Source organism: Lissotriton helveticus, chromosome 2_1, assembly GCF_964261635.1.
Source record: "Lissotriton helveticus chromosome 2_1, aLisHel1.1, whole genome shotgun sequence".
In the NCBI taxonomy this organism is placed as follows: domain Eukaryota; kingdom Metazoa; phylum Chordata; class Amphibia; order Caudata; family Salamandridae; genus Lissotriton; species Lissotriton helveticus.
In genome coordinates, this window is record NC_136059.1 from 1,096,964,429 (window position 1) to 1,096,977,488 (window position 13,060).

The window sequence follows — 13,060 nt, forward strand, 5'->3', positions numbered from 1 at the left end:
GACATGGAGCTCCTTATAGCAGGGGATTTTAATTGTGCACTTGATGGAGACCTAGACCGATGCCCCCCAAAGTTAGATGCTAAACCTAAAATGAGAGAAGCGTTGACCCAGATGCTCCGCAGTTATGACCTGATAGATATCTGGAGGCACCGCAATCCGGTCCATCGGGTGTACTCGTGCTACACGCCTGCTGCCAACACCCACAGTAGATTGGATTATTTCTTTCTCCAGGGCAGGGTCATCGGCCGGGTGGAGAAGGTCCACTACTTGGCGCGTTACCTGTCACATCACTCTCTGCTCTTGCTTACATATTTGGTGGGTGGACGTAGGCCCAAGATCCCGCTATGGCGGCTCAACACGGAGGCTTTCGGTGATCCCACTTATAAGGAGGCTATTTCGCAAGGGCTCGAGGCTTATCTTGAGGTGAACTGGGGGTCGGCTAATACACGGGCAACAGAATGGGACGCCATGAAAGTCGTCATCCGGGGAACTTGTCTGTCCACGGAAGTAGGGGTAAAACGGGTACTAGAACGGGAACTCCGACAAGCCGAGGATCGTTTGGTGGAACTGGAGAGGGACTTCCCCACAGATAAAGAACACCGGCCTGAATGGATGGCCACGCAACAGCACCTAGGGGACACCTGGGCCTCCCTTGGCAAATTTAATACGACAGCCAGCAGGAGGAGATGGTACGCAGAGGGCGACAAAGCTGGGAGACTACTGGCAGAAACCCATCCCCACCCGATTCTGGCACTGCTAAACGATTTAGGCCGGATGGTGTATACGCAGCAGGTGATTAACGATGCATTCCGCTCTCATTTATGTAGAATATACTCGGAATCGCAGCACTTAGCGGGCGCCGAGGACATGGAAATGTACCTCGAGGGGATACAACTGCCCAGCATTGATGCGGATAGTCAGGAGGACCTGGGTGGGCCACTCCGGGAGGAGGAACTGCGGGCCGCGATAGCCCATCTGCAGACGGCAAAATCGCCGGGGATGGACGGCCTGGCGGCCAAACTCTACAAAGAGTTCCAGGGCGTTCTGGTCCCGAAACTTCTTGAAGTGGCAATGGAGGCCTATGATCGGGGCTCACTCCCGGACTCTATGCGGCCGGCGACAATAGTTATGATCCCCAAGGCAGGGAAGGATCCTCTCCTCCCAGGATCCTATAGACCCATATCCATGTTGAATGTGGATTTGAAGGTTCTCAGCCAGGTGCTGGCCTCTAGACTCCTTCCCTATCTTCGTCGCCTGGTCAATGACGACCAATCGGGGTTCATCGCGGTCCGGAACACCTTGCGGAACACCCGCCGCCTGGCCCACGTCATGCTAACCTTGGAGGGACGGGCCAAGTGCAGCACGCTGGTATTTTTGGATATCGAACAAGCGTTCGACTCGATCCGCTGGACCTACCTCTGGAAAGTGTTGTTGAAACTCGGACTGGGGGAAGGATTTGTGCGGTGGGTCCAGCTGTTGTATGCCAGACCGGTGGCCAGGGTCCGCACGGGCCGGTGTATCTCGGATGAGATACCAATATCGCGGGGAACGCGTCAGGGGTGCCCACTCTCTCCCCTGTTCTTCGCCCTGGCGATGGAGCCATTGGCATGCCATCTCCGATAGGTGCTTGAGGGCTGGGGTATTTGAATAGGGGAGGTGGAGCACGTGGTGTCCTTATATGCGGACAACGCGTTGATTTATCTACGCCAGCTGACGCAGTCACTGCCAATCTTGATGGCCGCGCTAGAGCAGTTTAAGGCCGCTTCTGGCCTGGCGGTGAATAACGCGAAATCCCACCTCTACGCGATTGGTGAGCGGGCTGATTGGGAGGGGGTCCCGTGCCCTGAGATGGGTTTTCCCTGGGTGGACGATACACTCCGCTATTTAGGGATCTGGATTGGTCGGAATTCGGCCGCTTTCTTCCAACACAACATGGGACGAATACTCCAGGGTCTGAAGGGAAGTATCGCCTTCTGGAACACCCTTAAACTCTCCCTGATGGCGAAGATTGCTTTAATTAAGATGGTGGTCCTCCCGCGCTGTCTGTATACTATGCAGGGATCCTTTTATGAGATACCACACCGGGTTTTTAGAGAACTGGATTCCCTTCTAGTCCTTCTATTATGGAATGGGAAGAGATGCAGGGTGAGTCTATTTCTATTTCTATTTAAGCCATTTGTAAAGCGCACGCAGACCAAGGTTTCATGGCGCTGATCAGAGTAGGGTGTGGACGGAGACTGAGTCATTTTTGTTCATTCATATGCCCGTGTAAACAACCAGGTCTTAAGATGCCAAGTGCAGCACGCTGGTATTTTTGGATATCGAACAAGCGTTCGACTCGATCCGCTGGACCTACCTCTGGAAAGTGTTGTTGAAACTCGGACTGAGTCTGGAGGTCCTGAAGCGCAGATGGGGTGAGGGGGGCTTAGAAGTCCCCGATCTGGAGCTGTATTACTTTGCCTCACAACCGCAACACGCGATCGCGTGGTTGGATGTCGACCCCTCCTGGGAGCGGTCCTTGCTGGCAGGGACTTATGGGAGTAGGCAATTGGGAGCACAGCTCTGGCAGGTGGGGGGTGGCGGGGCCATATCCACACCGAGCCATTTGCCCCTGACTTGGATCTATGGCTGTTGCCCGGATTGCGCAGGTCATGTCCACAGACAAATGGATAGAGGGGGGGTGCATGATGCTGGCTGATCTGTACCCAAACGATAAATGTATTACCTACCAAGAGGCGGTTCTCACCTTTGAGCTTGGTCCGGGGCGATTTCTTCAATATGCTAAAATGGCGGCGACTGCGCGGAAGTTATGGCCCACGTTCCCGGATGCCCTGGTGCCCACTTCTACTCTGGTCACTATGTTGGCGATGGCGGGGGGGACGGAAGTTCGTGACTCACCTTTATAGGGCGCTGCGGGAGGATAAAAAGTTGCGGCCCTTGGCGATAGAGGATAAGTGGCAGCAGGCATGTCCACAAGAGCTTACTCTCCGTGACTGGGAAAAAATACATGAGAGTGTGAGAAAGGTGTCAGCGTGCAACCGCTTCAAACAAATCCAATATAATATTATCCACATGACCTACCTCTCCCCTAAACGTCTCCAGACCATTGATGATACCAGGGAGGCCCGTTGCCCGAAATGCCGCAGCCCTTTGGCGGACTTTGTGCATATAGTATGGACGTGTCTGGTCCTCCAATCATATTGGGTGGTGGTACGGGAGGTCTTGGTGAGAGTGTCGGGGTGGGTGATAGAGTTGGACCCACGTCCCTGCCTCTTAGGCTTAATCCCCCGAGACCCCAAACGAAAGGTGAGCAGGCAGTTTCTGATACTAGGCCTGGTTACAGCCCGGTGCCGTATTGCAATTCATTGGTTGTCCCCACAGGGCCCGACGCTGCAGAAATGGACGGCAGACCTGAGGGAATGGGCGCTGGCAGAAGAAGAGCACATGAGGCATACAAGGAGGGATGGGAGGCTACTAGAGGTCGTACAGGCTTGGGGGGTCATGTTTCAGGAGCTGGTGGGACTGGATGCCCTTTCAACGCAAGACGGTTCGGAACCGGTAGTTTTGGGACAGGGAGAGACTCTGACTCAGGGCGACGGGACACACAATGACCCAGTGTAGGCTGCATGTGGCATAGACCCTATTTTTTAGTTCACAACTTTTTCATGACCCGGGAGCCGGGGAGAGGGAGGGAGGGTTGGGGGCGGAGGGAGGGGGGACTGGGGAGTTCTCATATAGTTCAATAAGGTTTCGCTGACATGTAACCATGCAAGGGGTGGTTCTGCGCCTCCATTATCCTGGCTATAGTGATGTATCAGGCCAATTGCTGAAAGAGCTTTGTGGACTTTTATGAATAGAGCGATTACAATATAAGTTTGTACCTTGCTGGATTTACTGTCCTGGAGTTGAAAATTCAAAACATGATAAATAAAGTTTAAAAAAAAAAAAAAAACATGTCACAAATGATCTTGGAACATAATGTCTTCTTATATGGAGGAAATTGGTACCAACAAACGTGCAGGATCGCGATGGGTTCTAGATTTGCGCCATCTTTTGCCTGCCCCTTTATGGGGTGGTTTTGAAGCGGTGAATGTCTGGGTCTCAATCGGAGCCGCATGGCACGATTACATCATGTATTTTGGTAGACACATTGACGTTTGTCTTTTAATCTGGAAGGGCAGTGTCACGATTTACATCACTTCTTTGGATATCTAAATGATAATACATACATTCAACATGACATTTACTATGACGTATAACACTTTTATTTTTCATGATGTGCAGCTATATGTTGAAAATGACAGTATTAACTGTAGAATGTATAGGAACGATACAGCCTGTAATTCTTTACTGCATGCGCAAGTGCTCATTAAGGTACAAATTAACTCTATACCATATGGAGAATTTTATAGGGCACACAGAAATTGCAGTAAAGACTTGGAATTTCACGAATGTGTTGTTGACATAGAACGGAGATTTCTAGGAAGGGGATATGACAAACAAGTCATCACCAAAGCTAAGAGGAGAGCACAGACACTAGCCAAAAAAGAGACTCTTAAGTCACGAACTACTAAAGTTGCTGGGGAGCAAGCAATAGTGAGAATAATCACTAATTACCATCCGTGGCTAAATAAAGTTTTTGAAATCTTGAAACGTCACTGGCACCTATTAACAGCAGACTCTCAACTGCAAAGACACATAAAGAAGCATCCTAGTATTACTTATCGTAAAGGGATAACTATTCTTAACATGGTAAGCCCCAGTTATCCTAGGATGCACACGCAAGGTCACACTTGATTACACAAGAGTAATTTGGATCACATAAATGTGGCAATTGCAGTTTGTGTAAATTTGCTCTAACTGGAATATGTGAATTTCTGTACAATAACTCTAAAAAATACACGATACATCAACATATAGATTGTTCCAAAAAATATGTTGTTTATATCATTGTATGTAAATGCTCTAAAATGTATGTAGGGAGCAAAATTAGGTGCCTCAAAGAATGTATCTGAACATTTTAGAGCACTTAAAAATCTGGATGAGAGATATCCTATTGTGAACCATGCAACAGAATGTGTAGAACGTAAACAATTGTCATTTACATTTCATGGTTTGGAAGCTGTACCGATTGATCCCAGGGAACAGAATCGGAAATTGAAGTTACGACAGGCTGAAGCACGTTGGATACTTAGATTGCATGCTAGGAACTAGGAATTAATATTGATAATGAACGGCAGTATTTCCTGAGAGTATGACACTGCTATGGATGTATGACGTTACAACGCATGCTTTTACATCGCATGCCTTTACAACGCCGTTTTTACATCGCATACCATTACAACGCATAGCGCTTTTGGGTGTTGGATAGTGAATAGTTTCATTTACTATTCCAACTCCAGTCCCCGTGGACACTAGGGAAGGTTATTGGATAGTAAATTAACCTATTCCCTATCCTAGAGCGCCCCCCAGCGCAATGCGTTGTAATAGTTTGCGTTGTAATGACCGCGTTGTAATGGTAGTGCGTTGTAAAAGTTTCGTTGTAAGTGATGTTTCCCCACTGCTATGTATATTGCTTCCTATTTATCTATTAATGCAAATACGTAACGTTTTACTGTATGTTGTATAATTTGGGGTCCCGGAACTCCTGGAAAATCCTTTGAAATGCTGTCTTAACTACATGTATGTGTTGGAATCATACTGTGAGTTGTTTATGAATATCTATTTAGTGAGTCTGTAATAAGATATGTAGGTGAAGGTGTTATACTCTATCATTATAACTGCTGGGTTTCTATCCCTTATCACATCTGTCACTCATATCTCACTCTTGGGTATGGACTCTGTGCCCTGACCAATGTTTCTGTAAGGATGACATATCTGTCATGTCTATGTTTTCTCTCCTTCTCTGTTTCGTCTTAGAAGGGACTTGCTTATTACTAATTAACATCCACTTTATATTTAGAAGTGGGTTCCTCTTTATTCCTCTAGAGACGATTTTCTCCGTAGATAACTATTGGCGCCTACATTTTTTTTATTTACTGTGATAATATTATTATTACAGTGATCATTTATCATTTTAATTCCAGGTTATATTACTGCCTTGTGCAGTGTTGGATGTTTAATATGGTGCGCTTAGTGTTGCTGGCATAATGGACCGCGTACGAGTTAGTCAACTTTACTGTTTCTTGATTGATGTTACCTCCGTTTTCAGCTTTTATCTAAGCTGCACCTGATTGGAGATTATTTCTTGGCCGTTTTCTCTTAGTTTTTCATTTTGGGTGTCTGTATACATACTGACTTACTTTGCTTTGCTGTTGAGGAGAATTTGAGAATTTCTGAGCTCTAGACATCCAGCTACGCCTTGGTCGCCTCTTGATTTGCTCTACATCAGATCATATTTGCTGTGACCCCCCACCCCATGGGAACAGGCATCTCTGATCACCACTCTCCCAGTCATAAAGATCTTGGTCCTACATTCTGTCCTCCCATGTCATGGGTTCTGCAAAAAATAAGCAAAACTTATCTGTGTGGGAGATGCTTACTCGTTCCAACCCAACTCCTGCCAAAGATTCAACCTCCTCTTTGTAGTCTCATGCACAGCTTGACTCCAAGGGGGCTTCTAAGCCCGACCAGGCCCCGGTGTCCAGAGAGTTCCTAGCCTCCCTCTTTGAATCCCGAAAGACAAGTATTCAAGACCTCAAATAGTATCTCTCCCAGGATATGTGGGATCTCAGGCAAGACCTGTCGGCTGTCAGAGAATGGCTCTCAGCCCTCAAGGCCAATGAAACTAGAAAAGGCAATGGAGTGGAGATGCTGCGCCATGAGATTCTCCACCTTCAAGATCAGCAGGATAACCTCTCAGTCCAAGCGGAGGATCTCAAGAATAGTTCTCAACAAAATAATATGCATCTCTTGGGGGTCCCGTTGGGTGTAGAAGGGGCGGACATTCGTAGATACACCCAGGCACTCTTCCCCTCTATCCTAGAATGGGAAGAGAATGCTCATGGGTCCCAACTCTAGACCACTGGATGTCTTACCCTGTGTCCACAACTTCCAAATTAAGGAGGAAATTCTGAAGAAAGCTAGAATCAACCAACCCATACACTTCCCTGGCCACACAATCTATCTTTTCTATGATGTTTCAATTCTTACGCTTCAGCGCCACAGGGAATTTACACCAGTCACAGAATTCTGGCAATGTGACCATTGGATGGGGAATCCCTTCAGACTGGTCTTCAGCTGGGAGGGTCAGCTTCATCAACTTAAAACACTTAAAGATGCCTGCCTTGTGTTGGGAATATCGGATGACACGCCTCTTCAATCTATGCCTGGATCTCCTCGTGGGTCTCTGCCTCGGTTCAGGCAAGTGCATAAAACATACCCTGTGTCGGAGTAGTGTACCCAAGAGCGCCAGGTGGTGTTGTATAGCCTGGCTTCAGGGACTGGCGGGCCTGGTCCGGTTAGCCCCCAGCTTCATGTGGCATGTGCTGGCAGGGAGTTGACTGGTGACTCCCATTGATGCCCTGACATATCGAATCCCGCTGGCCTACACCTCCATTGATTGTGGTACTTCATTGTATTGTAGTTTGGTTCCTCTATATTGTGGGTTCTGTTTTTGTAAATTGTAATTTCTTTACTTTATAGGGTCTACACACGACATTGAGGAGCATGATGGGATACGCAACTATTACCAGGCTGCCTCTATGCTATATGCCTGGTTGCCCTGCCACAGCCACTCCAGCTCATGCAACTTCCCTGATTATACTTCCTGGAATTTAAAATAGCAAGGCTCAATGTACGAGGCCTCAACAATCCCATTAAGCGGGCAGCGGTTTTATCAGTCGGGCAGTGATATATGACTTTTATAGGAAACCCACTTGCTCCCCAAGGGCATTCCCAGGATGCACAAATATTGGTTCCCCAGTCAGTTCTGGTCCTCTACCTCAACAAAGCGGGGATGCGGTGGCAATTCTCTACGCACAAACGAGATCCTGCCTAAAATAGTTGAGGTTAAGGGTAGTCTTTAAGCTTACAGGCTCCAGGTGAGCTTCTGCTACTTCACTATTGCCAACATATACGCACCTAGCGAACAGCAGAAGAAACTTGTTACAGGAGCCCTCCCACCTATTCTCCACACACCAGATGCTGCTATACTGATTGGCAGGGATATGAACCTGGGGATGGACACCATTTGGGGCTGGTCTGCCCACACATTGATCAGGCAGGGGTCTTTTCGACTCAGGGCCATCAGTGGTTGTGGATTCTGGGCTAAATGATATCTGGTGGTTGTCTCACCCACAAACCCAAGACTTCACCTTCTATTCCACTGCCTGTAAAACCTACGTTTGTATCGGCCCCTTCTTAGTAACTCCGGGACTACTGGCTCTTATCTGTGACACCGTCATTGCCCCTAGATTGCTATCAAACCTTGCCCCCCAGACCATGGTGACTCGCATTGACGTTAGTCAGACAAGGTTATCATGCTGGCGCCTCAGGGAGAGCTTTCTCCAATCTCAGTTCACGATAACATTCCTCTGCAAAGTGATTGTCGACTTCCTCCACAATAATGATACTGAAAAAACATCCTTGACCTCCCTGTCGGAGATGATGAAATTAGTGGCACGGGGGAACTCATGGAGATTTCAACAGCTGACAATCACGGTTGGCAGGAGAAGTGGCACCGACCTTAGAGCAGAAAGTCGCGGAATTTGAGGCCATACATAAACGCACGGGGCCCCATAGGTATGGAGGGAATTGGAAAAAGCATTACAGCACCAAAAGCACCAAGATCTAGACAGGGATGAATATGCTTTGACCCACCTGAAACATAAATAGTACCTTAGGAGCAACTGTTGTGGCCCTACACTTGCACACCACCTCCAGGCTAAAATTCATACTGGCTCAGTCCAAGTGATTCAATCCAGCCAATCTGATAAGGCGTGCACAGACGCACAACTTGCGTCAGCATTCCAACAATTCTAAAGCACTCTCTATTCTGCCTCAGACAACCATTCCAAGGAGTTCTCAAGCTACCTGGAAGATAGTTTGCTTGCTCCCCTTACACCCTAAGACTCTGACGCACTAGAGAAACCCATTAGCTAGAAGAGGTCATATCGGCTATTGCCTGCCTGCAGCCTAGCAGGTCCCCTGGACCGAATGGATTTCCTCTCAATTTTATAAGGTCTTCTACCATGTACAGGCCCTTTTACTCACTTGTCTTTATAACTCTTTTGCGAACTCTGGCTCCCTCACTGATTCTATGTTAGAAGCTTCCATCTCTGTTATTCCATAACCTAGCAAGGACCCGACACTTAGTGAGTCATAAAGCCCCATATCATTGCTAAACATTGAAGCCAAACGTTTTACTAGCATCCTGGCCCACTGCCTCAACCCTCTAGCTTTATTGGTCCAAACCAAGCGGGCTTCATTCCTACCTGGTAATGCGTAGATAGTACTTAATGCATTTTCCACTTAGAAAAAGATACATAGATCCCAGAAAGAAGCCCTCCTCTTACCTATCAACACTGAAAAAGTACCTGCAACAGACTGTTCTGTTTTGGCTATTTGGGCTTCTTTGAACCTCATGGGTCCGAATTCCTGACAGGTTTGATGAGGAAGTGAGGCCCAAGTGCCTTCTTACAGCACACAATGCTCCTGCTGCATGGGAAACACAACAAAACTGTTCGGTGTGTGCTTCTGGAGCTATTGAGTCACATAGCCCAGCATTTCTGGAAGGCTTGATGAGGAGGTAGAGCTCATGTGCCGCCTTAGGGCACACAAAGTTCCTGCTGCTGTGTTTGCATCTAGAGATACAGAGGATAAAATAGCAGAGATTTCCTGGTAGGCTTGATTAGGAGATGGGGCCAGAGAGCCTTCTTAGGACACACAACACTCCAACTGTACGGGACACACAACAAACTGTTAGGTGTTTGTTACTGGGGCTACTTTGAATCACATAGCACAGAAAACAAGAAAGTAAGGAGGGCTGGGAGCCCAGTAATCTCGCCAGATTCTGAACACAGTAAGGGCTCTGTTAGCTCAGTAAGCCGGGCAGAACAGAACCTATGAGCAGCTGAATAATTGCATGACATCATCGGAGCGAGTAGTAAAAGTTTTATTCAATTCAGTCTTAGACTCAATTAATGTATTGGAGACAAAGCTTACTAACTTTATGGACACAATAAAAGGAGGCAGGTGCACGAAATCCATCCGTGAGAGTACGGTCTGTAAACAGCCAAACGATGGGCTGGATAGTAAAGAGAGATCAGAAGGTAAGTGTGGCCATCAAGACCTGATAACATGCGCCCAGCAAACTTTATTGAGAAGGTTTGTGATAATGATGAGGGGCTATTACGGGGCAGCGAAAGTAAGCGCAATACAAATGAAAGCAATTCCCCACTGGCCTCGCAGTCATTGGAGACTCTTTTAAGTAGTAAAGCACATTTACAGATACCACCAGAAGCTACTCCCTATTTAATAGAACTGAGTGATTACATGCTCCTCAAAAGAAGATTGGCCGGATCTGATGAATAAAATGATCCACCAGCTTGATAGACCAAAAGGAGGGAGCCAAAGACTTTTTAAGGAGATGATCATAATTTGGAGAGCGGCCTAGGTGGTGCATGTTAGAGATCGCTTTGTAGCGGGTAACCAATCATATCGTATTAACTGTTCGGTCAGTCGTGACAATACCATTAAGGCCCTACTATTTGGGTATTTCTATCCTCCGGTTAACTGCTGTTGACAAATCAATGAAGGGTGAACTAGGATTCTAGGTCTATTTTCAACATAGCTACAAAATGCTCATTCGAACCGTTATTTCCTTATAATATAATGGTTTATTTCTTAAAGTGGAATTAACAACTGGAAATTATATAAACACCGATACTGGTATTTGGCAATTAGCAGAATCACAACCACAGAATATTTGTGTCACACCTCTTCGATGGATCGGGAGGTTAATGCAGGAAATGGTATCTGTAGTGTCCTGCAAGGACACAGTCTAGTTGTTCCCGTGTAATCTTACACTGTGCACCCACCCACCACAGACGTCACTGGGTCAGGTGACGCTGTTAATAAAAGAGGCAGAGCGCACATGCTCGTGGCCAGAGTAACACTCCCCTAACTGGTGTCCTGTGTCATGGTTTATTTCACCATGCGGGCCTGGGGCCCCATCACCACATTGGCGATGAGGACGGACGCTAGCCACGCGTGCCGCAGCTGAAATAAAAAACCCGAAAGGAAGGAGGGAACTGCCCATGCGAAGGGCCGAAGGGCACCCCCTGGAGAAGGGGCGCCGGCTGCCGAGAGGCCTGTGGGGCAAGTGCTGTGCCCCGGGCCCATGCGACGATGTCGAGGTGACCGGGAGCCGACCCCGCACCTCATGCGCCCGTACCTGGTGAGGAAGTGCTGACCACGCGGAGCCCACCTGCGGTGGTCGCAACCAGGTGCCCCACCGGACAAAGCGGACCGGGCAGAGCCCACCTGTACCGGCCGCAATTGTGACTGTGACAACGCGGATCGGCCGGAGTCCACCCGCGTCGACCGCGACTGCCCCAACAGTAACGGTAAGAGGTTTATGAGGATTAATAGCATTGAAATCCCTCAGAATGAAGCCATATGTACTGAAAAATTAAGCAATGTTGCGCTAACCATTAAATGCAACACTGTAATTGAAACTGGCAGAGCAATAGATCCATGGTGAAAGGCAGTGATTGGTGATGTGGAGCTTCGTGCCATGGCTGACTCTGGATCCCCAATCACTATCCTTTCAGATGCTATATTTCAAGAGGATTAGGATGGTAAAGTGGCACTCAAACAAATGGATGTGAACCCCAAAACATTTGATGAAACAGAGATCGACATGCTTGTGTACGTCGCATAAAGGGTGTGGTGCTATGGAGACACAGTGTCACCAAAGTGTGTGTGGCCGTTAGAGGCAGAAATGTCATTGGGTGGCAAGACTTAGCCAAAATGGGGCTGTACTTGAAGCCAGGAGTGGACAATCCAGTGGTGGATGAGCTGCCCCATGGGTTATCTTAAGGAGGACTCATATGTTGTAAGTGTGGAAGACAGCCCATGTGTCACAGATATAGAAAATATTCACCTCAAGCCAAGGGCTCAAATAGTGGTATACAAAGTTCAGTTGGACGGAGCATAACAAAATATTGCACAATATATTATCCAATCTGTCCAATATCAGGTGGAATAAATGTAAGATTGGCACACAGGAGCTTGACTATTTGGGACCTACCATCTCACCTGAAGGGATCAAACCAAGGTTGTCTTTAATTAAAGCAATATGTGATGCTGCTCAGCCCAAAGATAGAGATGCCCTCTGCTCCTTTTTGCGTTAAGCGTAGTATTACACTTGCTTTGTGCATTGATATGTACAGACAGTTGAACCCTTAAGAACGTTGCTGAGAAAAGAGTCCACGTTTGTGTGGACGGATGAGTTAGCCAGTACTTTTGACAATGTCAAAAAATTGATTGAGGGGGCCCCAGCATTCCACCCTTTTCAAGATAATTGCTAGTGATTTGTGAGTGTGGTTGACAGTTTATCTGGTCTGGGTGCAGTCCATGGGCAATAGGTAGCAGGCAAAGAGAACACAATCGCCTCTGCGTACAGGACATTGTGGACAGCAGAGACACACTATAGAACAATAGAGTGTGAGGCTCATGAGTGTGTTTGGGCCCTACACAAATTTAGGCCTTACACCTGGAGACGTGAGTTTGAGGTGTATACTGACCACAAACTGCTAATGAACATCCTTAGCAGTGGTGGGGCAAAACCTGTATGCTTACTGTCTAAGCTACAAGAATATCATTTGATCATCAAGCATTTACCAGGGGGGAAAAACTTTAGAGCCAACTACTTTTCGCGGATGGCTTTAGATGACCGGGATTAAGTGGAAGACACTGAGTCTGGTGGCAGCTCTGGATGCAGTGGTTGAGTGCGCACCCATAATTGGACAGATGTGGCAAGAGGCTTACTCCAAGGATTCCAAACTTGATTAAGTCAGGAGTTTTATAATAGGAGGTTGGCCAGAGAGCAGGAATC